General features: G+C 46.4%; 1 long non-coding RNA gene across 1 annotated transcript; it reads left to right on the forward strand.

The window, feature by feature from the left end:
* Positions 1-10,114: 10,114 nt before the first annotated feature.
* Positions 10,115-11,628, forward strand: LOC132652235 (uncharacterized). Its single transcript, XR_009589717.1, has 3 exons — positions 10,115-10,207; positions 10,310-10,530; positions 11,474-11,628. It is a non-coding gene; the product is annotated as an uncharacterized LOC132652235 (long non-coding RNA).
* The last annotated feature ends 12,007 nt before the right edge of the window (positions 11,629-23,635 follow it).

The following is a 23,635-nucleotide window of genomic DNA, read 5'->3' on the forward strand; positions in this document are numbered from 1 at the left end:
GTGGAAGACGTAGGAGTGAACACGCGAGGCTCAAGGCTCTGAGATCTTAAACCCTGGCCACACTGTTAACTCCGCCCCTGGTGGCCGCCCACGCCGCCTGCCCTGTGACTACCAGTGGCCGTGAAGAGGCTGGCAAAGTGTGGATATGATGAAACTCTTTAAACAGATGTGAGCTTTGGATTTCTAGTTCCCCCACCTTAATTTATGGTTTATTTTGCTTTTTGCTATAACAAATGTCTGGATTACGCTCTCATGAGATGATTTCTTCAGGGGTGTGGCTCAAAGGCTGAGGGAACAGCAGTTTCCCGTGGAAGGAAGATGCAGTGTTTCATTTCATTCACTGTTTTAAAAATGGTTAATAGTTATTGAGCAGTTTCCGTGTGTCGGGCGCATCTTGTCTGCACTGCTGGAATGCTGATATTTACTCACAATAAATTTGGGCTCAAAATGCCGCCATTCTGGGGAAATCAGAGAGGGTGGAGGGAGAAAACTCCTTTTGGGGAGATGCTGCTGCTAGGTGATGACCTGCTCAGTTACTCCCAGCCAAGCTGCAGCTCTTCCTCCTTTGCCTCCTTCCCTTTTTCTTCCTGCTTCCCTCCTTCCTTCCCTCCTCCCTCTCCCTCATTTTGCCCCTTTCTCACTTCTCCCTCCCTCCCTCTAGCTCCTTCCCTGTTTCCTTCTGTTTCCCCCTTCCCTTACTCTCTGTCTCCCTTTTTACCTTTCTTCTGTTATCTGACCATACTATCAAGTTAGGGTTTCTATTGCTGTGAAGAGGCACCATGACCTCAGCAACTCTTATCAAGGAAAGCATTTAATTGGGGCTGGCTTACAGTTCATTGTCCTCATTGTAGGAAACATGCAGCTTGCAGTCTGGAGAGGGAGCTGAGAGTTAACTACATCTTGATCCACAGGGAGAGGAACAGAATGTCACACTGGGGTCCCAGGGACATCTGGGTTGTTTCCAGATTCTGGTTACTATGAAAAGTAAGTCTTCGAATTTACACATGGAGACGGAAAAGCCAAGTCAGCTGTGCCTGATGCTGAGGAAACAGTGGAGGGCTCAGGGTTAAAGGTGCTTGTAAGCCCACCAACCTGAAGGAAGGGGATTAGGAACCAGCCACAGCAGAAGAAAACCTCAGCAGGGAGCTTAGTACTGAAAGATGAGGGGACATGAGGAGCTTGTGTGAAATAAGAGAAGTTACATTCAAGGTAAGAACTAGCTTTTCAAAATTCAAGTTGAGATTCTTTTTTTTTTAAATTTATTTTTTATAAATTACAGTTTATCCACTTTGTATACCTCCTATAGTCCCTCCCTCATCTCTTCCCAATCCCACCCTCCCTTCCTCATCTCTTCCCATGCCCCTCCCTAAGTCCACTGATAGGGAAGGTCCTCCTCCCCTTCCCTTTGACCCTAGCCTATCAGGTCTCATCAGGACTGGCTGCATTGTCTTCCTCTGTGGCCTGGTAAGGCCACTGCCCCATCAGGGGGAGGTGATCAAAGAGCCAGCCACTGAGTTCATGTCAGAGACAGTTCCTGTTCCCCTTACTAGGGAACCCACTTGGATACTGAGCTGCCATGGGCAACATCTGTGCAGGGGTTCTAGATTATCTCCATGATAATGGGCCTTGGTTGGAATATTAGTCTCAGAAAAGACCCCTGTGCCCAGAGTTTTTGTATCTGTTGCTCTCCTTTTGGAGTTCCTCTCCCCTCCAGGTCTTCCTATCTCCCCCTTTTTACATAAAATTCCCTGAACTCTGCCCAAAGTTTGGTTATGAGTCTCAGCATCTCCTTCGATACCTTGCTGGGTAGAGTCTTTCAGAGGCTCTTTGTGGTAGGCTCCTGCCCTGTTGCCTGTTTTTTTCCCTCTTTTGATGTCCATCCTTTTGTCTTTCTGAGTGAGGATTAATCATCTTATCCAGGGTCCTTCTTCTTGGTTAGCTTCTTTAGGTGTACAGATTTTAATATGTTTATCCTATATTATATGTCTAATATCCACTTACAAGTGAGTATATACTTTATAAGTGTCTTTCTGCTTCTGGGATACCTCACTCAGGATGATTGTTTCTAGTTCCCACCATTTGCCTGCAAATTTCATGATTTCCTTGTTTTTAATTGCTGAGTAGTATTCCACTGTGAATATGTACCACAATTTCTGTATCTATTCCTCCACTGAGGGACATTTGGGTTGTTTCCAGATTCTGGTTACTATGAAAAAAGCTGCTACCAATATGGTTGTGCAAATGTCCTTGTTGTATACTTGAGCATGTTTTGGATGTATGCCTAGGAGTGGTATAGCTGGATCTTGAGGAAGTGCTATTTCTAATTGTCTGAGAAAGTGCCAGATTGATTTCCAAGTGGTTGTACAAGTTTACATTCCCACCAACGAGGGAGGAAGGTTCCCCTTTCTCCACATCCTCTCCAGCATGTGTTGTCACTTGAGTTTTTGATCTTAACCATTCTGATGGATGTAAGATGAAATCTCAGGGTCATTTTGATTTGCATTTCCCTGATAACTAAGAATGTTGAGTGTTGAGTATTTTTTTATACATTTCTCTGCCATTTGACAGTCATTAAAAGTCTCCCTTCCAAAAACAAAACAAAAAAAAAGCCCAGGGCCATATGGTTTCAGAGCAGAATTCTACCAGACCTTCAAAGAAGAGCTAACTCCAATTCTCTTCAAACTATTCCACAAAATAGAAATAGGAAGAACATTACCAAACTCACTCTACGAAGCCACAGTCACCTTGATACCTAAACCACACAAAGACACAATAAAAGAGAACTTCAGACCTATCTGTCTTATGAACATTGGTGTAAAAACACTCAATAAAATACTTGCAAACTAAATCTAAGAACACATCAAAGAGATCATCCACCATGACCAAGAAGGCTTCATCCCAGGCATGCAGGGGTGGTTCAATATATGGAAATCCATCAATGTAATCCACCATATAAACAAACTGAAGGAGAAAAACCACATGATAATCTCCCTAGATGACAAAAAAAAATTTACAAAATCCAATACCCACATTTAAAGTCTTGGTGAAATCAGGGATACAAGGCACATACCTAAACATAGTAAAGACAATATACAGCAAGCCTATAGCCAACATCAAACTAGGACAAGGCAAGGCTGCCCACTCTTTCCAGTCCTAGCTAGAGCAATAAGACAGCTAAAGGATATCAAGGGGATACAAATCAGAAAGGAAGAAGTCAAAGTATCACTATTTGCAGATGATATGAAAGTATACATGAGCAACCCCCAAAACTCAACCAGAGAACACCTTCAGCTGATAAACACCTTCAGTACAGTGGCTGGATACAAAATTACCTCAAAAAAAATTAGTAGCCCTCCTGTATATGAAAGATTAAAGGGCTGAAAAAGAACTTAGGGAAACAACATCCTTCACAATAGCCACTAATAACAAGGTGCTTGGTGTAACTCTAACCAAGCAAGTGAAAGACCTGTTTGGAAAAAACTTCAAGTCTCTGAAGAAAGAAATTGAAGAAGATCTCAGAAGATGGAAAGATCTCCCGTGCTCATAGATCAGTAGGATTAACATAGAGAAAATGGCCATCATGCCAAAAGCAATCTACAGATTCAATGCAATTCTCATCAAAATACCAATACAATTCTTTACAGACTTTGAAAGAATAATTCTTAATTTCGTATGGAAAAACAAAAAACCCAGAATTGCTAAAACAATCCTGTACAACAACAGATCATCTGGAAGTATCTCCATTCCTGATCTTAAGCTGTCCTACAGAGCAATAGTAATAAAAACTGCATGGTACTGGCATAGAAACAGAAAGGAGGATCAATGGAATCAAATAGAAGACCCAGAAACAAACCCACATACCTATGGATACTTGATTTTTTACAAAGAAGTCAAAACCATACAATGGAAAAAAGACAGCATCTTCAACAAATGATGCTGGTCTAACTGGATGTCTACCTGTAAAAAACTGAGAATAGGTCCATATTTATCACCTTGCACAAAACTAAAGTCCAAGTGGATCAAAGACCTCAACATAAAAACAGACACATTAAACCTGTTAGAAGAAAAAGTGGGGAAGAGCCTAGAGCTCATTGGCACAGGAGACAACTTCCTGAAGAGCACCAACAGCACAGGCTCTAAGAGCAACAATCAATAAATGGGACCTCATGAAACTGAAAAGCTTCTATAAAGCAAAGGACACTGTCATCAGAACAAAACGACAGCCTACAGATTATGAAAGGCTCTTTACCAACCCTATATCTGACAGAGGGCTAATATCCAGAATATATAAAGAACTCAAGAAGTTAAAATCAACAAATTGTATAATCCAATTAAAAACGGGGTACAGAGCTAAACAGAATTCTCTATAGAGGAATACTGAGTGACTTTAGATTCTTAGACCTCAGAGCCCACCCTCTAGTGGCACACTTCCTCCTACAAGGACACAGCTCCTGAGAGTGCTGCTTTGTATGGCCAAGCATCCAAACACATGCGTTCATGGGGGCCGTTCCTACGCAAACAGCACACTTTCCTTCATCTGGAAACAGCTGCACTGTTGAGTGCAGACACTCTCGGGCGGCTTCAGTCTCAGCCAGGCTCTGCAAGGCCATGTCAGCATTTTGGCATTTGTTTCATCTGACTTACTCTCCGGGTCTGTATTTGGCTATCATAGCCCACCATGACAGAAATTATTTCGAATTTTGAGCCTATGTCAGCCGCTCTAAGCAAAGTTCATATGAGTATACTCTTGAGTGATAGGATGGACTGAATCATTTCACAGCCTCTGGGGAGGTCCATTTGTCTGTGACTTAGGATGGGAATTCAGCCTCCAGGCACGGCGCGTCTGGAGTCCAGGTTTGCTCTTCCGACTGCACGTGTGGACGCTCGGTGCACAGCAGCCATCACATGCGCACTTGTGGAGAGGAAGAACCCTGGTGTGTGTTGCTGAAGCTGTACTTCTGACTGGTTATAGTTACAGTTAGCTAACCTTGTTACTTCCCAGAGCTGCAGACATCTGCTCCCTTCATAGTTTTGGTGACGCAGTGAAATCATCCCCACGCCCTTCACTTTCCCCCGGAGGATCACCACGAAGCTTTCCCGAGCATTAACTTTTAAGCAGAAGTAAAATACTGTCTTATTTTGAAAGGTGTGCAATTTTAATATCAGAAGATCCTGTTGGACAAGCAGACTCTCTCTAGAGCATCTTAGCTCTTTACCCCAGTCTGACTTATCTACAGGTTATTTTCATTCCCATGGCTGACCCAGAATGGAAGTGATTTAGGTAGAGAACAGGGTGAGATGGGAAATATGTCTACTCTCATATTCCTACCTTTTCTCTTCACTCAAGAAAGCATGCTGGCTGAGACTTTTCAAAATAACCACAACAAAAGTGTGGCAAAGTGGTGCAGGCACGAGGATACCAGCTCAGCCATCAAATCGTGTATCCATGGAAAACTGGTACTCAGCCACTCCCCAAACCTGCAGAAAGGAATTGGAACCCTGAGTGTCCCATGAGAAATCCATATGTAGCTGGGTAGCTAAGAACGTGGAATGGGTATGTGTGTGTGTGTGTGTGTGTGTGTGTGTGTGTGTGTATGTGTGCGTGTGTAACTCAATTGTGTCTTTCTCACAATTCGTAGATGACATTGCCAGTTTGCAGTGCAAAAAGCTTGGACATGCCTGAATAGACGAGTGTTGAGCAAAACAACTCACTCTGGAAAAAAAGGCCTATTCCTACCTCTTAATATGGACAAAACTGAATTCCAAATGGATTAAAGACCCTGTGTGTGACAGAAAGAACGGGCCACAGAGAAGGGGTGTGGGCTTTGTGGCTGTGGAGTTTGAAGCAATTTCCTATTTGAGACCCAAACAACAGAAAGCTTTAGAGGAAAATCACCGGCTATACACACTCAAAATTAGATATTTCAGTTCTGAAGAATTAACCTACCTGACAGATGGCGTTGGAAAAGATGTTTGTGTGGCCTGAAATCAATACGGATGGAAGGTTTGGAGAAACTCCCGCTGACTATGGGGAGAAAGGAAGGCAGGGAGCTCCCCAGCAAAGGGTGAGGCAGTTTACCAAGAAACCCCAACTGCCGATAAGCATATGAAGAGACACTCGCTTCACTGGTAATCAGAGAAATGCACATTTAAGTTATGATTTGAGCCACTTCAAAATCATCAGACTGGTACAAATGGAGGATTCTATTATGTATCAAGTAGTGACGGAATGGAAGAAGGGGAGCTCAGCCCTGCATTGCGCTTTAGCAGCCCACCCCGGGTGGGCTCCAGGGACAAGCTTATACAAATCCCGAGGGGAGGGCGGACATCTGTAGAAGGTGTTCCTATGAATGATCTGTGTCCCTGCAGGCCAAGTGTTTCTGGCCGGATCCCAGGCACAGAGAAGGCAGAGTCATTTTGGCCATGATTCTATTGAACATGACAGGAAGCAAGGAAAAGTAAGAAAGACGGTAAGAACGATTGCCAATTAAACACGCACACACAACTGGATCGTATATTATTCAAGGGCAGTCCTACACCTGAATAAGCAGAAGCGGAGGCTGGAGACGGTGAAATGGGGGCGGCCAGGATATAGACGAGAACACAATAAAATCCAAGAAGGGCTTAGTTAGATACCAGGCCTGTGGCATGAGAAGCGGGATTAATTCAGCTCTGAGAATCTCTGGTCCAAAAGAAAGGAAGAGAAGGAAAAGTCAAATCGGAATTCAGGTGAGCAGAAGGTATCCTTATATGGTAAGAACGCGGAGGTGTTCTGTTTAAGGCTGCATAACAAATCGTTGAAGGGTTTCAGTTCTTCATTATTTGTAATGCAGTTCCTGCAACACCATTCCTAGCTGCTGGGACCCTAGGGTGGAGCCATGGCCAGAACCCGTGAGGCTCACTTCTCTGCCTACCTCAAGCCTGCAGAAGAGAATATAGCCATACAGACGGGGTGTTGGCAGCAACCTCAATATTCAAGGCACAGTTAGGAGGATGACTTGGGGAAGGTCTGCAATTACTATTCCGTAAAGACAGTCTGAATATCTATTCATATTTCATTGGCTTCATCTAATATTTAAACTCTCCCCCAGTGTCTGTAGAAAGAAAAGCAGAATCTGAATGGTTCTAACGCTACCCTATTCCCAAAGCCTGCGCTGCTTGGTGCCAGTCTCTGAGCTCACAACAAAAGTGAGCAGAAGACAAAAATCATTTGCAGACTCTGAAAGGAAGGATTTCAGTTCAGAGAGATGGTTAAGATGTGCTAATCTGGGAAGCTGGAGAGGAGGCAGTCCTTAAAACCAACCAACCTGAAAAGGGAAGCTTCATGAGCTCCTCCCTCCTTCCCTCCTCCTTCCCTCCCTCCATCCTTTCCTCTCTCCCTCCCCCACCTCCACCCCACCTCATTCACACCAAACTCACTTGTCAATTTCCTTAGAGAAACTTGAATAGATTTTCTAACCTGACCCAACTCCAAATTGATCAGTTAATTAAGCTGATCTCTAGGAGGTTGTTGAGGAACCAGCTCTTTTCTCCTTTTATGTTCCACGGTCTCAGATAAACCCAAAGAAACTCTTCAGAGGCACCAGCTCAAGGAGAGGAGCTCTTCTTGCTGAGATCGAAGCTGCACACAAGTGCATTTGTTTTCAGTGTGAACTGGGATTTTACTTGTGAAGCAGTGAATGCACTTTTGCAGCCTCTTGCTTCCAGGCCAGGATAGGGTGGTTTTCTGTTGCTGTTTATTTACTGTTTGTTATTTTTAAATAGGCGACTGTTGGGCTTTCCCAGAACTGCTGTATATTTGCTGTCTCCCTTTGCTTTGAGGACTCAGCAGAACCAGCAGAGAGTATGTTGATAGCTGAAGGCAGTGTGTGTGGCCTGCTGCACTCTAGCACTGGGAAGTCATTTCTGTGAAGTCACTTCTGGGGGCTATGTGCAGGTGAGCACGACTGGGAAGGGAGTGAGGCTGATGCACCAGCTCTCTGTCTCAGGGCCTCTTCTGGCCACTTGAAGCATCGTACCACTTTTGTCCTCAAAATATCCCATGAGAAAGAAAGGAGGATGGTGCGCTGGGTGGAGGGAGCTGTGATGGGCGCAGAGCATGCCCCTGAGGCAGGCATCCTTCCACCTCCCCTGCCTCCAGTCCCTATGGCCAGATGCAGAAGCTGAGGCAGAAGGAGTGGAAATGTCAGCCCTAAGATCCTTAGACAGTCCAAGGAAGGCTGGCTCAGCCTGTGATGCAGTCCTTTAAAGAAATGAGTAAATAAGGGCTAAAACTGTACACTTAGCAGCCCTGGGCATCGGTAGCTGGGCAATGATAAATGCGCTTAAGAGAGCAGTGGGCAGGGGCCAAGCCAGTGCTGGAGATGGGCTGTGGCTCTCAGATGTGGCTGCTCAGGGATAGCTGGCCCTTCTGACTCAGCGCTCTGTGGATGAGGACCATTCAGTTAGTCTCTCCTCCTATACCCAAGCACAGTGAACTGAGCTCATCTGCCTTAATTCCTTATATCTTCACCAAGGCCTTTCAGGTTACTTCCCAAAGAACTGCTTCAGTAATGACTTTCAATTTTAAAGAAGAGGGTCTGGTTCAAAATTATCAACCTTCATCCTATTCGAAAGTGTTTCGAGGGGCACCACACTTAGCAGTTCTGGATCCTTCCTTTTATTATGGAAGGGTAGTCTTAAGGGGAGTCAGGCCCCCATCACTGGCACAGAAATGGCTCTGGACCCCTTTGGGAAGTCCCTGTGTTTTCTGTTCAACTTTCATGGCCTTTGTGCCCAGTGTTCCAGGCTCTGGGAAATTGTTTTTCTTTGGAGGAGTGGCGCTGAGGTCCAGGGAGCTGGTAAAACAAGAGGCAGGAAAAAATAATCTCCGAATATGGAACTGTAGGCACAGTTCCTATGGCGGTCCACCAGGCAGACCGCCTGGGAGAGGCAACGGCACCTTGAAACGATCTTTTGGAATAAAACCAGTGCTTTGGGCTGGGGATTGAGTGTGGGGACAGAGCGCTTCCCTGTGTGTTCAAGGCTCTGGTTCAGTCTTAAGCACAACAGGAGGTGGCATTGCCCTCGCCTAAGCATCTCTCCTCATCATTTTAAAGCTGACAAGAATAAATACATAGAACTCACTTGCTCCTTCCTTCCTCCACACAGCAGCCCAGAGAGGTCATGCGACAGTCCCTGATGTTAAAGAGCTCACAGATCCACACATGACCAAAGCACAGGACGTGAGCACTGCTCAGCAGAGGGAGATACGAAAAGCAGAGGTTTGCGACGAACTATGGAAGCATTTTTAAAATTTACAATCAAAATCCAAGATGACATTTATAAGTCCTAAGTCATAGAAACTGGCAGAGAACGATATTTACTGTCAATAAATACATGATAATCAACAGGCACTCAAGGCCATCCAGGGGTACCAGGATCAGGGGTACCTCCACAGGATACAGCCGCTCAAGAGTTCCTAGATCACGGGGTCCCATGGTCCCATGTTCCAGCCATTCCTCCTCTCTCAGAATGGAAACACTGTATCAGTCCTAAACAGTTGAATGTCCTCGTCTACAAGATGGAAATTAACAATACAATTAATCACAGATCCCACTGGGAAGAGGCGCTGGAGGACTATACTACATGAGACACGTTATGTGCCTACGCAATTGCTTGGCAAAGAACCCGGCACTCAATAAGAGCTGATGGAGATTTACTAGGAGCAGCTTACTATTCACAAAAGATTTCTCCAGACAAGCAAGATGGAAAGATGGTGGTCTGGCCTGGTTTTTCTGGCCGAGGTCAGTTGGCTATTCAACCCCTTGAGTGTAGACTGCTGTCCCTAGCACAAGAAGCAACAGCAGGCCGCAGCTTCAGGCTTCACCTATGTCTCAGATAACCTAGCCATAAGGACGAACTCTCTAGAAGGGAGAGAATGCAGCGCCATTGTGTGCTCCTGGGAGGGGCCATCATGGGGAAGAGCCTCCTGTCAGTACAAAGCTCTTTAAAGGAACTGAAATGAGAGGCTGGGAGGGAATTTGCTAGCATTTTAAAGAAGCTGTGATAGGCTTAATGAGCTCAGAGTTTACAAAGACTTCTGCAGAAAATTGAGAAAGAGCTGAGACCAAGGATGATTACAGTAAGAGAAGTCAAGAAAGATGAAAGTCTAAAATAAGCTGAGGCGAGCAAAAAAAGAAAAAGAGAGTAGAACAGGAGGTCTCAGGTGAGAATCGAGGAGGGAGAGGCTGAGGTGGGTGTATGGAGGGTCCTCACGTGGAGAAGTCAGAGCCTCGTGATAACTGCTTCTGTCTGTTTTCTCCAGCAGCAGCACAGCGGAACAGCATTTAGAGGAATAAGGGCATTGGCAAGTGACAAGAGGCCCAGGAGCCTTTAAGGGGCATCATGAGTGAGCTCACAGTTTCGTGTAGAGTGCAGCAGCAAATGAATTATGTACCCAGGCAACTTGCAAATGAGATTCTGCAGTCATTACTGGTTGAAATTGGAAGAATCTCAGAGAATGGAAGATGAGCTGAAAAAGAAATGCTGGTGAGCACATTTGCTTATTTTTAGAAGTGGAGATGCAGTTGAAGCTCAGAGATTTTGCTCTCAGAATGGCAGGCAGGGAGGCTGGTTGTCCACCCGGGGTCGGAGTTGGTCTGGAAGGAATAACTGCTGAGCTCCCTGGACAGCATGGTAGGCTGCGGGCAAGCTGCCATGGTGCGTCCCATTCTCTTTCTTTTTCCTTTGATGTTCCTGGGCCTAGCATCCCCAGAGGTCAGCTGAACTGCACGTCTGGATCCCATGAAGCCTCTCATGATGCTGTTGCTGAGGGCAAGAATAAAAAAAAAAATGGGTCTGTGAGAATGGCTGTACTTAATGAGAAAGGAGGGTGGGAGCTCTCCACAGCAAGGGCATTTCTAAGGGTTCCAGCTCTTTCTCCCTTGTCCAGACCGATTTGTAAAATATTATTGTTGAGTTTCATTATAATACTACAAGCCAACTGTCTGTGTCAGGATATATGTTTAAACAACTTTCTCATATGCATACTGCGATGAAGTCTGAGGCTGGCCTTTCAGCTTCAGAACACCTGTGTCCCGGGCTGCTGATGTGCACACGCAGGCGTAGGACGGACTGGGGAAGATGCGTGCTAGGTCAGCAGGAGCCAACATGCTATTCCAGGGGTCACAGCTGAAGCAGGAAGCAATTTAACTCTGCAAACTGAAGATCCAGGAGGAAGGTTAGCCACAGGACTGTAGGCCTTGTGCAGTACAGGAAGAAATGGAGGCACTTGGGAATTTGAGTAAACAAGAGTTGGGTGGCTGGAAGCTCAGACAATAGCATCATATGACAAGCAAAAGCCACAATAAAGGAGACAACCCTGTTCCTTAGTTGTAAGGGACCAGCTAGAGATTTGGAGTCATTAGCATAATTTGATTAGCAGGAGGAGGCAGAAATCCTCACCCCTATTTTTTGTCTGTCTTATTTTCAGGAACACATTAAGACTCAATGGTGGGAGAAAATCATCAGCAGAGCGTGCTGGAACCGTGGTTTCCTGGGGACCACTCTTCCTCAGGAGCGGACCCAGTGTTCTCAGCGAAGGCCCATCAGGAAACAAAGCAGCCCTGCATTCAGCTGGGAAAGGTGAGAGACAGCCCAAGATCTCTTCCCACACTAGAAAGGCCGGAATCCAGTCCCAGGATAGTGCCTTTCAGACTTGACTGTTGCCTACAATAAGAATTACGCTTTGCATATGGGCCCAGACTGCACACAAACACACCCTGGCTACTGAAACAAGCACTCTAGCAAAATCATTTGCCCTTACTAGGTTTAAGTGACTTTGGTTTGCTCCATTCTGTCTTATTCTAGTCTATTCTGTCCTGGTCTAGTCTTTGTCAAAGCTGCTAACAAACACGGGTCCTGATCATCCATGAACTGGATTATTAATGGGTTGTGACTCATAGTTTAAAACTCACTGGAGCTGGGGCACAGAGGTGGGGGCTGTGCCATGCTGGCCATTGCCCAGGCCAGTGGCTCTCAACCTTCCTAAAGCTGCAACCTTTTAATACAGTTCCTCATGTTGTGGTGACCCCCCCAACATAAAATATTTTGTTTTTACTTCACAAATGTAACTCTGTTATTGTTATGAATCATTTACATTTGTTTGTTTGTTTGTTTTTTGGTCTTTTTGTCTTTCTTTTTTTTTTTCCAGATCTGAGGACCCAACCCAGGGCCTGTACTTGCTAGGCAAGCGCTCTATCACTGAGCTAAATCCCCAACCCCTATTGTTATGAATCATAATGTGCTCATCTGGTATTCACAGTATCTGATATTCGCCCCCCCGAGGGGCTGTACCGAGTGGCTGAGAGCTTCTGCAGAGAACCTGGAAACAGATCTGAGATGGTGCAGTGCTCTCTGTGAGCTTTACTGAGTGAGGGTGTGCTGAGCATGCTGTAGAAAGGAGCGCAGCATCGAGTGGAGACAGTGAAGCCATCTTCACTCCCAGGATGCTCTGGGTTTATTAGTGCGACTGGCTGATGAAAAGTTCTTTGCCCTTTTAGGCCAAATTACCAACAGCCTCTTGGGAGGAGACTTGGAGTTCCCCTTCCATCCAGATTACACCTCTGTACAAGCACCATCCCAGGAGCACAGTTGGAGGTGCCTTTTCATAAGTTTTCCATCTGTGCATTCTACAAATCTTGATAGGCATATTTAGAGCAATCCCGGCCCTGGGAAATGCTTAGGACTTCAAGCCAACACAGCCCATGTTGCCTGAAAAAGGCGGTGCTCCCTGGGAAAAATGACAATACTACTGAGGGCTGCAGGAAGAATGAGGATGGGGGCAAGGAAGAACAGTCTGGAAGAAGAAGCAGTAAACCTTAGGGTGGGGGGAGGCGAGACAGGAGAGAGGCCTCCATGCTCAGTGTCTTAGCAAGGGTTTCTACTGCTGTGACACCGTGACCATGATAACTCTTACAAAGGAAAACAGTGAATTGGGGCTGGCTTACCGTTCAGAGGTTTAGTCCATTATCCTCTCTGTGGAAAGCATGGTTGTAATGCAGGCAAACATGGTGCTGGAGAGGTAGCTGAGAGGGTTATATAGGGATCCACAGGAAGAGACAGTGACCCGAGGCCTGGCTTGGGCTTCTGAGACCTCAAAACCACCCCTTAGTGATGCACTTCCTCCAATAAAGCCACATCCACTCCAACAAGGCCACACCTCCTAATAGTACCACTCCTTATGGACCTATGGGAGACATTTTTAGTCAAACCACACACTCAGGAAGTGGAAATTAATCCTGAGAGCAGGAAGAGGCTATTGGAGTGGGGTAGAAAGGCAAAGAGATGGAGATGAGGGTGTAGTTAGAGAAGAGTTGGGGCAGGAAGCAGAGTGAGGGTGACTCAGCGTGGCTGGAGGAAGGGAACAAAGATGAGCTCATGTGTCTATCCTGAGAAGCTGCAGGCGGTGGCAGTGGATGAGAAAGAAAGTCTTACCAGCTAGATAAGGTATTCTCTAGAGAAAGAGCAGGAGAGGGAGAAGATAAAGCAAGTTTGGGACATCTTTGCTCATGTGGCATCCTTAAAATGCAGCTTTTTAAAAAATGCCACCTTCCCACCTGTCCGGGAAAATACCCACAAAGCCCTTCCTAGACTTCTCCTGAGGGGCCCTAAGTCCTGCTTCCCGCTGGATGTCTGCTCTACACCACAGCCCACTGCAGCTTTTGAAACCTCTTCGTGTGGACCGTGGTGGTGGCGACATTCATTGAAAACTGTGTGAGACCCTTGCAGAGAGGCCTCCTTCGTGAGAGTCCTTTTCCCATTCTCCCCTCTCAGACAGCGCAAACCAGGCCAAGGCAGGTCAGGTGACAGACACAGAGCTGCTGTTCTGGACAGAGCTTCTGTTCAAGCCTCAATGGTCTGTCTCTGGGATCTGGGATCTGGACCACTGCTCACATCCTAACTGCTTTTTACCAGGTGGTGGATCCTTGTGGTTTGGGACCACATAATAATTACTAATGATGTTTTAAGATTTCTGGTGTTCAGGACAGCCCTCCCTCCCAAGGGTTTGTTAGGGGAACTGATCACAGAGTGATATTGCTCAGACATTAGAGAGGGCTTGGGGTACTTCGCAGCTCCGAGGTAGGGATTGGCAATGTTTTTCTGTAAGGTCACAGGTAGTAAATGCTAGGTTTTGCATGCGAGGAGGAGGTTCTGTTATTCCTGCCCTCTGCCACCATAGTGCCAAAGCTGCCGGAGACTACATGGGTGTGGCCGAGTCACAATAAAACTTCATTTATGGATACTGAAATCTGAATCTCATGTAGCTTTGTGTCATGAAATCTTCTTAAAATGTAGAGAGGTTTTTATATCTTAAAAATGTAAAAATATTTTAAGAAGAGAAGCCATTCTTAGCTCACTGAGTGTAAAACACTGCTCCCTTCAGACTCAGCCTGAAGGCTGTGGTTGGCCAGAGCCTGAAATGGATAGCAGCACGGGGCTGGGCAGGTGGAAAGACTGGAACTTTCTGAAGTTCAGGCGGGCGAGGAGAGGCAGCCGTTGGTCCCAGCTGCTCCACTGCCCAGAGGCTTCTCTGATGAGAACGCTGCAGCCAGGGGCTTGGTGGTGATGGTCTGTGGTGATGCAGGCGGGGGTAGGCACATTGGTGACTTCGAAGGCTTTCACCTGAGTCCTTGGAGCGGCTCCCTGGCCTTGGGCTTTAGAGGAAAACCACTGATTTTCAGCTGAACTGATTGGAGGGAAGGTCATTCAGAATTAGTAAAAAATGTCTGAGTTACAAGGCGGTTTATAAGAAACGATGCTTCATTGCATTCAAGGACATTTGGCAATCAAACAGACACTTAACAACGGCTGTCAATAATCCGTTTGAATTGCACTTCGTACTTTTCTAAGTGCTTTCCAGTACATTATCCCCATTGATCTGCTCAGGCACCGAGGAGGCAGACAACCCCGTTCTGCCTGGGAGGTAACGGTGAGGCAGCGACTCAGCAAGGCTGTGGACTCTGCCCCACAGTCGCCATGGCCTGCTACAAACCGTGACGTCACATGATAAATCTTGCTTATTAAGAATAAATATCCCTAACTCAAGCTTGTTTTTAACCCCTGTGAATCTCTTAGTAACGGGGCCTCATACCCAGGTTAACATGAAGAATTCATTACACCGCACTAATGAAACACCGCGAGAATTCACAGGAAGTTCCTCTCAAGTCTGACGGAGGAAAATGTATCTCAAATGAGAAAGGCTTTTTTTCCCCCCCGCAGGCCCAGATCTGTTTTTCTTCTGCTAACTTTGTAATTGGGAGGAAGCAGCTCGGTCTGATTCCGGGTGACAGTACTTCCAGCTTCTGGGCTGCACTTTCCCTCTGGCCTGTCAGAGAAAGTGTGGCCTGGGGGACATGGCACGCTGCCGGCGAGGCAGCCCCAGTGACCTGGGGGATGGGTCTGTTCTTCGTACCTCCCAGATTGGGCCTCTCATCAGCATTTCTCTGCCAAATTGGGCTTTGGCATACCTAAGAACGCCTTGGCAAACTTTGTTAATTTCCCAAGAGCAACTTCCTGGTTCTTAATTAGGGCCTTTTATTCCTAGATGTCTATATTTAACTGCGCTCCGTTAGCGCTGACCTCTTTTGGACAGTGCCAAGAGCATTGGGGAGGTGCAGTTGAGTCTAGACATGGCAATTATTCAGATAACTAAACTCCCCCAACGCCTTCTTACAGAGATACCCTAGGAGAAGACTGGCCAGCCTTCCTAAGCTCATTAAATAGCCACTGTGTGCTTCCCTTCACAGTGCCTGGGGAGGCAGAGAGCAGCCCCAACCAATGGTATAGTGTGAGCTAGCTGCAAAATTTCACCCCTGAGCTCAGAGCGACAGAGCGTGGATTGACAAAAAGAGAGCCTCTGAGAAAGGCTCTGGACAAGTGCAAGGAAACTACAAGGGTATTCAACCCATCCTTGGGTGTAAAACTGAAAATACTCCAACTCTCTGTGGCAGGAGAAATGGGCCAGTAGGTCCTGGTGCATTCACACAGCGGGCTGCAGTTTAGGTGTATGGACACGAATGAGGGAGAGTCATGTTCATCAGCACAGAGAACTCTGAAAACAGTGCAAAGCCTCCAAAGCAAGCTGCACGGGGGTAGTGAGGGTGGGGAAACAGTTGCCAGATTACAAGGTGGCTTGGCACGGTGTGCTTCTTATTTATGGGCAGCATGTGTGTGGTATGAGCAGGTTTTTAAATCACAATAATTAAATACTTCTGAAGATGTCCGTCCCAGTTTTAATCTTTTAAGAACAAAAAATGAGAGAGACAGATCAGTGATAAAAGATAAAAACAAACACATCTTAGGAAAATTAAACACATGACAATGTTACATATTGTCAGCACAGGAGGGAACAGGAGGGAGACCTGCTTGCTAATAGCGTTGGTGGGGGCGGAGGCAGAGCTAGCTCTACCCATCGCTCATGGAAGCCTGAGCTCTTTCTCAGAGACCCGCACTCAGGCGAAGCTGGACCTTGGCCACAGCATGGGAGGGGACTTCATGGTGCACTGGTACAGAGCAGAGGTGGAGCACGTGGAAATAGAGGAGGTGTGGGGAGCACGTGGAAATAGAGGAGGTGTGGGCTGTGCTGGCTTTCCGCCAACGTGACCCAAGCTGTAGTCACCTGGGCAGAGGGATGTCAACTGTAGGCAAGCCCGTGGGGGTATTTTCTGGGTTAATGACTGGCCCAGCCACTGTAGGCAGTGCCGCCTGTGGGGACGAGGTTTCCAGGTGTGTAAGAAAGCAGAGCAGCCTCAAAGAGTGAGCAGTGAGCAGCACCCCTCCATGATCTTTGCTTCAGTTTGCTCCAGTTTCTTCCCCTGCTTGAGTTCCTACCTTGGGTTCCCTAAATGATGAACTGTGATCTGGGCACGTGAGCTCCCCGGGTTGCTTCTGGTATGGCCTTTTATCAGAGCCAAAAAGTGCAGGGAAAGAATAAGGCACACCCGGGATTCTGAGTGTGGCCTCCTCAAAGAAGTGCTCTTCAATGTGTCAAACGTGCCATTTTGAGGGATCTCACGTTACAGCCGAGAGTACCCAAGACATTTCCCTCCCTCTTTTTGACAAGAGAGAGCATTGTATGGGATTACAGTTGGGCCAGATAAAACTGGGGGCCACCAGGCTTGCACAAGAGGGGACTGCCCTGTTATCCACAACACAGGTTGTTAGTGACAGTCCTGGAAAGGTAATAGGGCCACTACTGGGAAAGGAAGAGGCCCAATCAAGTGTTAGCTGTGATAGAATTCGATTCTCAGCTGGCACGAGCCTTCAGTCAGACTCACTGACAGTAAGGGGGTCCATTCCTCTCCTTTGGCCCCATGAGTTTCTGTCTTTCTGTTTTGCCTCATTTATTGTGAAGTGTGTAGTATTTATTTTGGGACCTGTATGATCGATTCACATGGTATTATCAATGTTAGTATTGGTCAATATACTATTATTAACTATCATCTTTAGTGTGTCTAGAACATCTTATTTAAAAATGAAGGAGCTTGGTGGGGAGAACTTGGACTTGGTGTGGGAGAACAGTTTCTTGAGGATGAGTTGAAGATGGTAGGAAAGTCTTAGGACAGGATTGTGCAGGCGTTGGGGTTGAAGGTGTCTTCTAGAGGCTTTGCTGTTGACGGTGGCATGTTGGGGCGATGGTGAATGTTAAGAGATGGGGCCTCATGGAAGAAAGTCGGGTCTCTTTTATTTCTAGTCACAGGGTTGCAGCTTGTGCTAGGTGTGCTGCCTTCCACGAGTGTTCCTCATTGCCTTGAACCCCCAAACCAGCTGTGCCTGACCATCGTGGGCTGCTATCTCTGAAACCTGTGAATCACACTCCCTCCAAAGCCTTTCCTCTTTTTAAGCCGACACCTCAAGCATGCAGCTACAGTAGGCAAGAGTGGACTGATACAGGAGCCTGTGCCTTTTGTCCTGACTCGGTGAGTGCAGCTTTGGGTCCCTGAGGAAATGCTGGATGGGCCCCGCAGTCCGAAGTCCAGCTGGTACCAGCGGGAAATTCAGCAGGAACCTCTGCCGCTGGCTTACAGCTCAGTGCATCCTCCATCACCAGGCTCTGATCTCAGCACTTTCAGTTGCCTGGGTGAGGAAAGATGTCTATTTCCTTCACACGCTCTCTCACTCTGAGTAAGAACCCCATCTGAAAAGCTCCTTCACAGCAGCCTCCTGTCTGCTGTTTGACCAACTGGCCAGGCACTGCAGCCTAACGGCCGAGCACAAACTGTATTATTAGTAACTCAAATAACACATCTAAAATATGGACAACAAACAACATAGAAGTGTACAAAACCTTGAAAAACAAAATTAATTAACTGATTTAAAATAAAAGGATTATTTTTCAAACAACTTTAACATTGTCACACTTAGCAAATTAATGTTTATCCTTGATATAACCATTTATCAAGTAAAATTAACACTTAATATTTTGTTTCTCTCATATGTTACAATTTTACAATCTGTTAATTTTAGTTGGGCTCTAACTGTGGTCCATACCTTGTAATTAGTTAAATAAATGTTTTCTATGTTTTAATGCACAGATTTCGCCTAATATTTCTCTCTGTCATTCTTCTACAGTTGATTTTAGGACCATCATAGGTCCTCTGGATGGCCTGACACTGGGTTATACTGGCTACATTCCTTTGGTGCCATCCATTGTGTTGCTCTGTCCTGTTTCCCGCAAATTCACTGTTTGGTGTAGAGGCCCAGCTGATAGTTTACACACGTGAGAGCGCCTAGGGTGTGGGGCCTTGTGGCTGCCCTCCCCACCCGTCACTGGAGGACTCTCTTGAGAGGGCTGACTGCAGCTGGAAGAGGGCCTGGATCCTGGTCTGGAAGAAAGGACAAAGGAAGCTGAGCGGTACTCAGTGGTGTCCGCTGCCTCGCTGCTCCTTAGTATGACTAGCCACGTGCGCTTGCACGCTCCCGTGTCCCCCACCGTGATGGACTGTGCCCTCAACTGTAAGCCAAAATAAATCTTTCCTCCTGTAGTTACACGCCACACCCCCCCTCTCTCACACACACATACATACGTTACAGCAAACAATCAACTAATAAACCCAGCTAGTCATTTTAAAAAGAAAATAACTCGTATTTGTACGATTTTAAGGCCCACTGAAGGATTCCTTGTTGGCAAATAAACAAAACAAACAAAATCCACACGCCTCCCTTATTAGCTGAGCAAAACCTAAAATTGCACTGCTGGAGTCATTTTGTTTGAATTCCCAATTAAAATGCAAATACCTCTAGGAAAGGAAAGACTTAGGCACCCATTCCTCAGTATGAAAGCTTCAGTAGGGGAGAAAGCCACGTCTTTTCCTCACACATCACAAAGGCGGTGCTGGCACTCTGATAGCACAGACTGACACGTTTGTTTAGTGCAGTTTTAGGAGACAGTGGGCCTTCGAGGTGAAGATCAAAGAGCCAAGGGAAGTGGGACAACAGAATGCCTCCCGCTTAGACATCACTCCTCTGTCACACACGTGTTGGGAGACCTAGGTTCAGGGGCCATAGTCAAGAGGTGGCAAATGGTCAGAAAGCGACCTTCAGGGTGCCACACTTTAGGCCTCACGACCTTTACCTTGCCCCTTCTGTCCTAGAGAGGGCTTCTATTGCTGTGATGAGACAGCATGGCCAGAAGCAAGCTGGAGAGGAAGGGGCTTATCTGGCTCACGCTTCCACATTGCTGTCCACCATTAAAGACAGTCAGGGCAGGAGCTCAAGCAGGGTGGGAACCTGGAGGCAGGAGCTGTGGCAGAGGCCATGGAGGGGGCTGCTGACTGGCCTGCTCTCTATGATTTGCTCAGCCTCCTTTCTTACAGAACCCAAGAGGAACCCAGGACTACCAGCCCAGGGATGTCCATGCCGCCATGACCTGGGCCCTCCCCCACCAGTCACTAATTAAGAAGATGCTCCACAGGCTTGCTTGCAGCCCAGTCTTCTGGAGGCATGTTCTTAGCTGCAGTTCCCTCCTCAGATGACCCTAGCCTGTGTCAAGTTGACATAAAACTATCCAGTGTTGCAGAAGTGGAGGAAGGCAAAGAAATGATGGGGAGAGTGCAGAGGTGATTGATGGGCGGCCGTGACACCAGAAGGCACCAACAGAGCATCATGGGAAGAGCAGACTCATTGGGCTGGCTTGCTGGAGAGCCTCTTAGTGATGGGCCTTTAGTGCATGCTGACTGCAGTAACCCATTTAGTTGTCTAAGATGAGACAGGTGCATTCATTTGAGGTATCACGGCTGTGGACCCAAACATCTAATAACCCTAGAAAAAATCATATTTACAGGCTTTTAAAAGGTGGGACACAGAGGCTCAGCCAGGCTGACGTCATCATTACCGGTACCAATAAGCAGCTGTGCCATTTCTCAATCTAGTCTCTCGATCATTCCACCAACAGCTGCCACTTCCCACACTGCTCTGTGACCTTTGCTTGGCAGGGGTGATGAGGGGTGACACCCTCTGTGGGTGATTTCCAACTGTCAATGTAGCTGCATCCTGGGCACATTCTAGTGCCCCAAATCTGGCTTCTCAGGGCCAGCTGGAATCTCTCTGTGCCCACAGGGTAGCAAGTCCTCTCTGCTCAGTTTTATTTTTCTCTTTGCCCTTTTCTGGGAAAGATGGGAACGTTATCTTTGGGAACTCTGCCTGCTGATTAAATGAAAATGCTTCGATAACCTCTATTGAACTCCCCACAATCAGCAGTCTCTCTCTCCCTCTCTCTCTCTCTCTCTCTCTCTCTCTCTCTCTCTCTCTCTCTATATATATATATATATATATATATATATATATATATATATATAAACTATGTATTTGTTTCACAGCTGTAAACTGAAGGATGTGGGGTGTCATCTTTCCCAAGAATCCTGCCGTCTCAACTCTTTGGTCATTGACTCATCCCTTTCTGTGTTATTTGGCTGAAGCCTTCCAGAGTTTTCCACAGCAGAGTCAGGTGTTTCCATTTCTCATTGTTCTTTGCCCTTCTGGCGGGATACATTAACCATCTCAGTTCTATCCGTTTCTCCCCTGAGCTGCTGAAGCAGGGAAGGACTCTGCTCCTTGAATTCCAGGCCATTTTGAAGTTGTTCCATTTGAATGTTTATCCAGCAGGACCCCACAACTCGGAGCCTACAAGAGGGGCACCATTTTCTTCTGCTGGCTTCTTAGAGAACTCGGCCACAGACTGAGAAATCAGGGGGTTGCAAACTGGCAAGGATAACAGTGAGAGGAAAGCATGTCAGCAATTCTGAGTCTGATGGAGACCACACCCAAACACTGCTACTTAACCCTCTCTGGCTCTTAACTCTGGGTAACTAAAGCCTCAGTATTTAGGGGAAAAAACATACTTTGTAGTCAATTTCAACATAGAAGACAATTTCTAAGAAAAAATGCATGAAACTCGTTGTACCATGGTTAATCAGGAGCTGTTTATTCTCTGTCCATCTGCTCAATGCACACCAGACCTGGGGCACTGCTTACCTTAAGCAATCTCATGCAGAATTAAGGGGTTAAGTTAAGCCAGGCACCAGCCCCAGCAATAGCAGCCCAAGAGAAAGGTGGAGTGCACTTGCTGCTGCTACTTACAATAAAACCTTTGAGGCGTTCCTTAAGAAGAATTCAACAAGGAAGAAAAGGGTAGGCCTTAGAAGGAAGTCATTTGTCTTTAGCCGAATTCATTGGTGTATGATACAGATTGCTGCAGACATAAAACTGTCTGGAGTCTGGCTTCAGGGTTTAGGGTGGTAAAATATTCATGAGGTATAATTTTGCATAATTTGTTTAGCTACCAAGTTATAATTTAGTTATTTGGTGCATGAATCCTTCAGAAGGTCTAAAGAAGAGAAAAACAGACTTCACAAAGCTAACTCCAGCTTAGATGCAGATCCAGGTTGAAAGAAGGACATCTGGAGTGCCTTGGATAGTCACTGCACAGAAACACATCCTGGAGAACACACACACACATCTCTTTGCATACAATTAATTTGCAATTGTAACTTAATTAATACTGTAATTAATTTATTATAAGAGCATTATTTCCATTTCCTACTGCCCCCTTGTGCTGGGCGTTTTATATAGACTAGATACCTAGTTTTGCTTGGCATGTGAGGTCACAGAAGCCCGAAGGAATGAACTCAAGACAGTCTTGATTTCAGCAAGATGTGTTTAGATTATAGAACTCCTTGATATGAGGGGTTTGGAAGGGAGCGAATGTGTTCACTTTTTCATTCAGAGCACAGGCATAGCTCATCTGTGTTCAGTACCAAGGACTAACAGGTACATTTGTCAAAAGGATTCTTGCCCCCAAAGGAGAGCCAGTCTAGTTGAGAGGAAGATCAGCTAGCAGACAAAACGCCCTGAGGTGTCGTGAAGGTAGGACAAGCTGGCATGGCGGAGCTCTTGCCAAGCTGCAGACAAATTACAAGCAGGAGAAACTGGGCCCAGCCTGGTGCAGCTGCCCCATGACACTGCATCACTGTGACATAGGATGCCCACAGTTCTTCTGAGTATCTGTAGGTGCGACTCTTCCTCTTCTGACCCATTGTCCACACAGACACAGTAGAGGGTGGTCAGAAAGTCATCATTCCTCTGGGTTACTCTGGGGTTCTTTTTTTTTTTTTTTTTTTTTTTTTTCAATGCAGTTTATTCAGGAACATTGAACAATCCTCGGACCCCGGGGAAAGCCAGCCCACAGCTTAAATAGCCTCTGGGTAGCCAACCCCAGCATGCCACGTGGGCAATGCAGATAGGTCCACATACATGGAAGCAAGCCAGATCCTCGGCCTTAGCCAAATGTGGAGTTGTTCCTGACAGAGAGCACTCACCATCGGGAAGGTGGAAGGCGGAAACCAGCTCCATCTTTAAGGCATAGCATTCCGCAGTTCTCTACAGTTCCCCCTTTTTGTTTTAGACGCATCAGGCAAGAGTAGAGGTCTGATCTCTGATATTAGAAATAAATTGGGACTTTGTACAGATGTTCATTTAGGTGTCATCCACCCAAAGAGCATCGGACCCGTCCGATACCTTTTTCTCAGAGGCGGGACCTGGGGCATCAACCCGCATGCAATCAGACATGCTCTTCTCTGGGTCCAAAGCGGCTGACCCTGAGTGCAGTGCTTAGCCTCGCATCCTGAGCGTATCATTTTAGCTTTTTATGGTATCCAACCATGCTTGGGGAGAATGTCTTGCTTCAATGGCTGTAAAGGCCTGAATGATCATGGCTGCATCACACTGTTGTGAGACTCTAATCTTGCATATATACCACAGGCAAACCAAGGAGACCAACACCAGAAGGCCTGCTAACACTCCCATGCCCGCCCATTCCTTCAGATGATTCATGGCTGCAGCAATCCATGTTGATAATCCTGTGGCTAGTCCTGCGTCCACTCCGGTAGAATTTACTGTGACAATGGTCACTCTCAGCTGCTCCATCGTAGTATCGAATTCTCCAGTCCAATTACCTATAATATAGCTCGACAATTGTTTAGACAGATTTGCAGTGCAGGAAAAATTCTCATGTTGTATGCTAGTGACACAAAGTCCAACATACTTTCATTGACAGCCAGGTTGAGTGATTTGCCATAGGGTATCAATTTGCTCCTGC

This window comes from Meriones unguiculatus, chromosome 2, assembly GCF_030254825.1.
Source record: "Meriones unguiculatus strain TT.TT164.6M chromosome 2, Bangor_MerUng_6.1, whole genome shotgun sequence".
Classification (NCBI taxonomy): Eukaryota; Metazoa; Chordata; class Mammalia; order Rodentia; family Muridae; genus Meriones; species Meriones unguiculatus.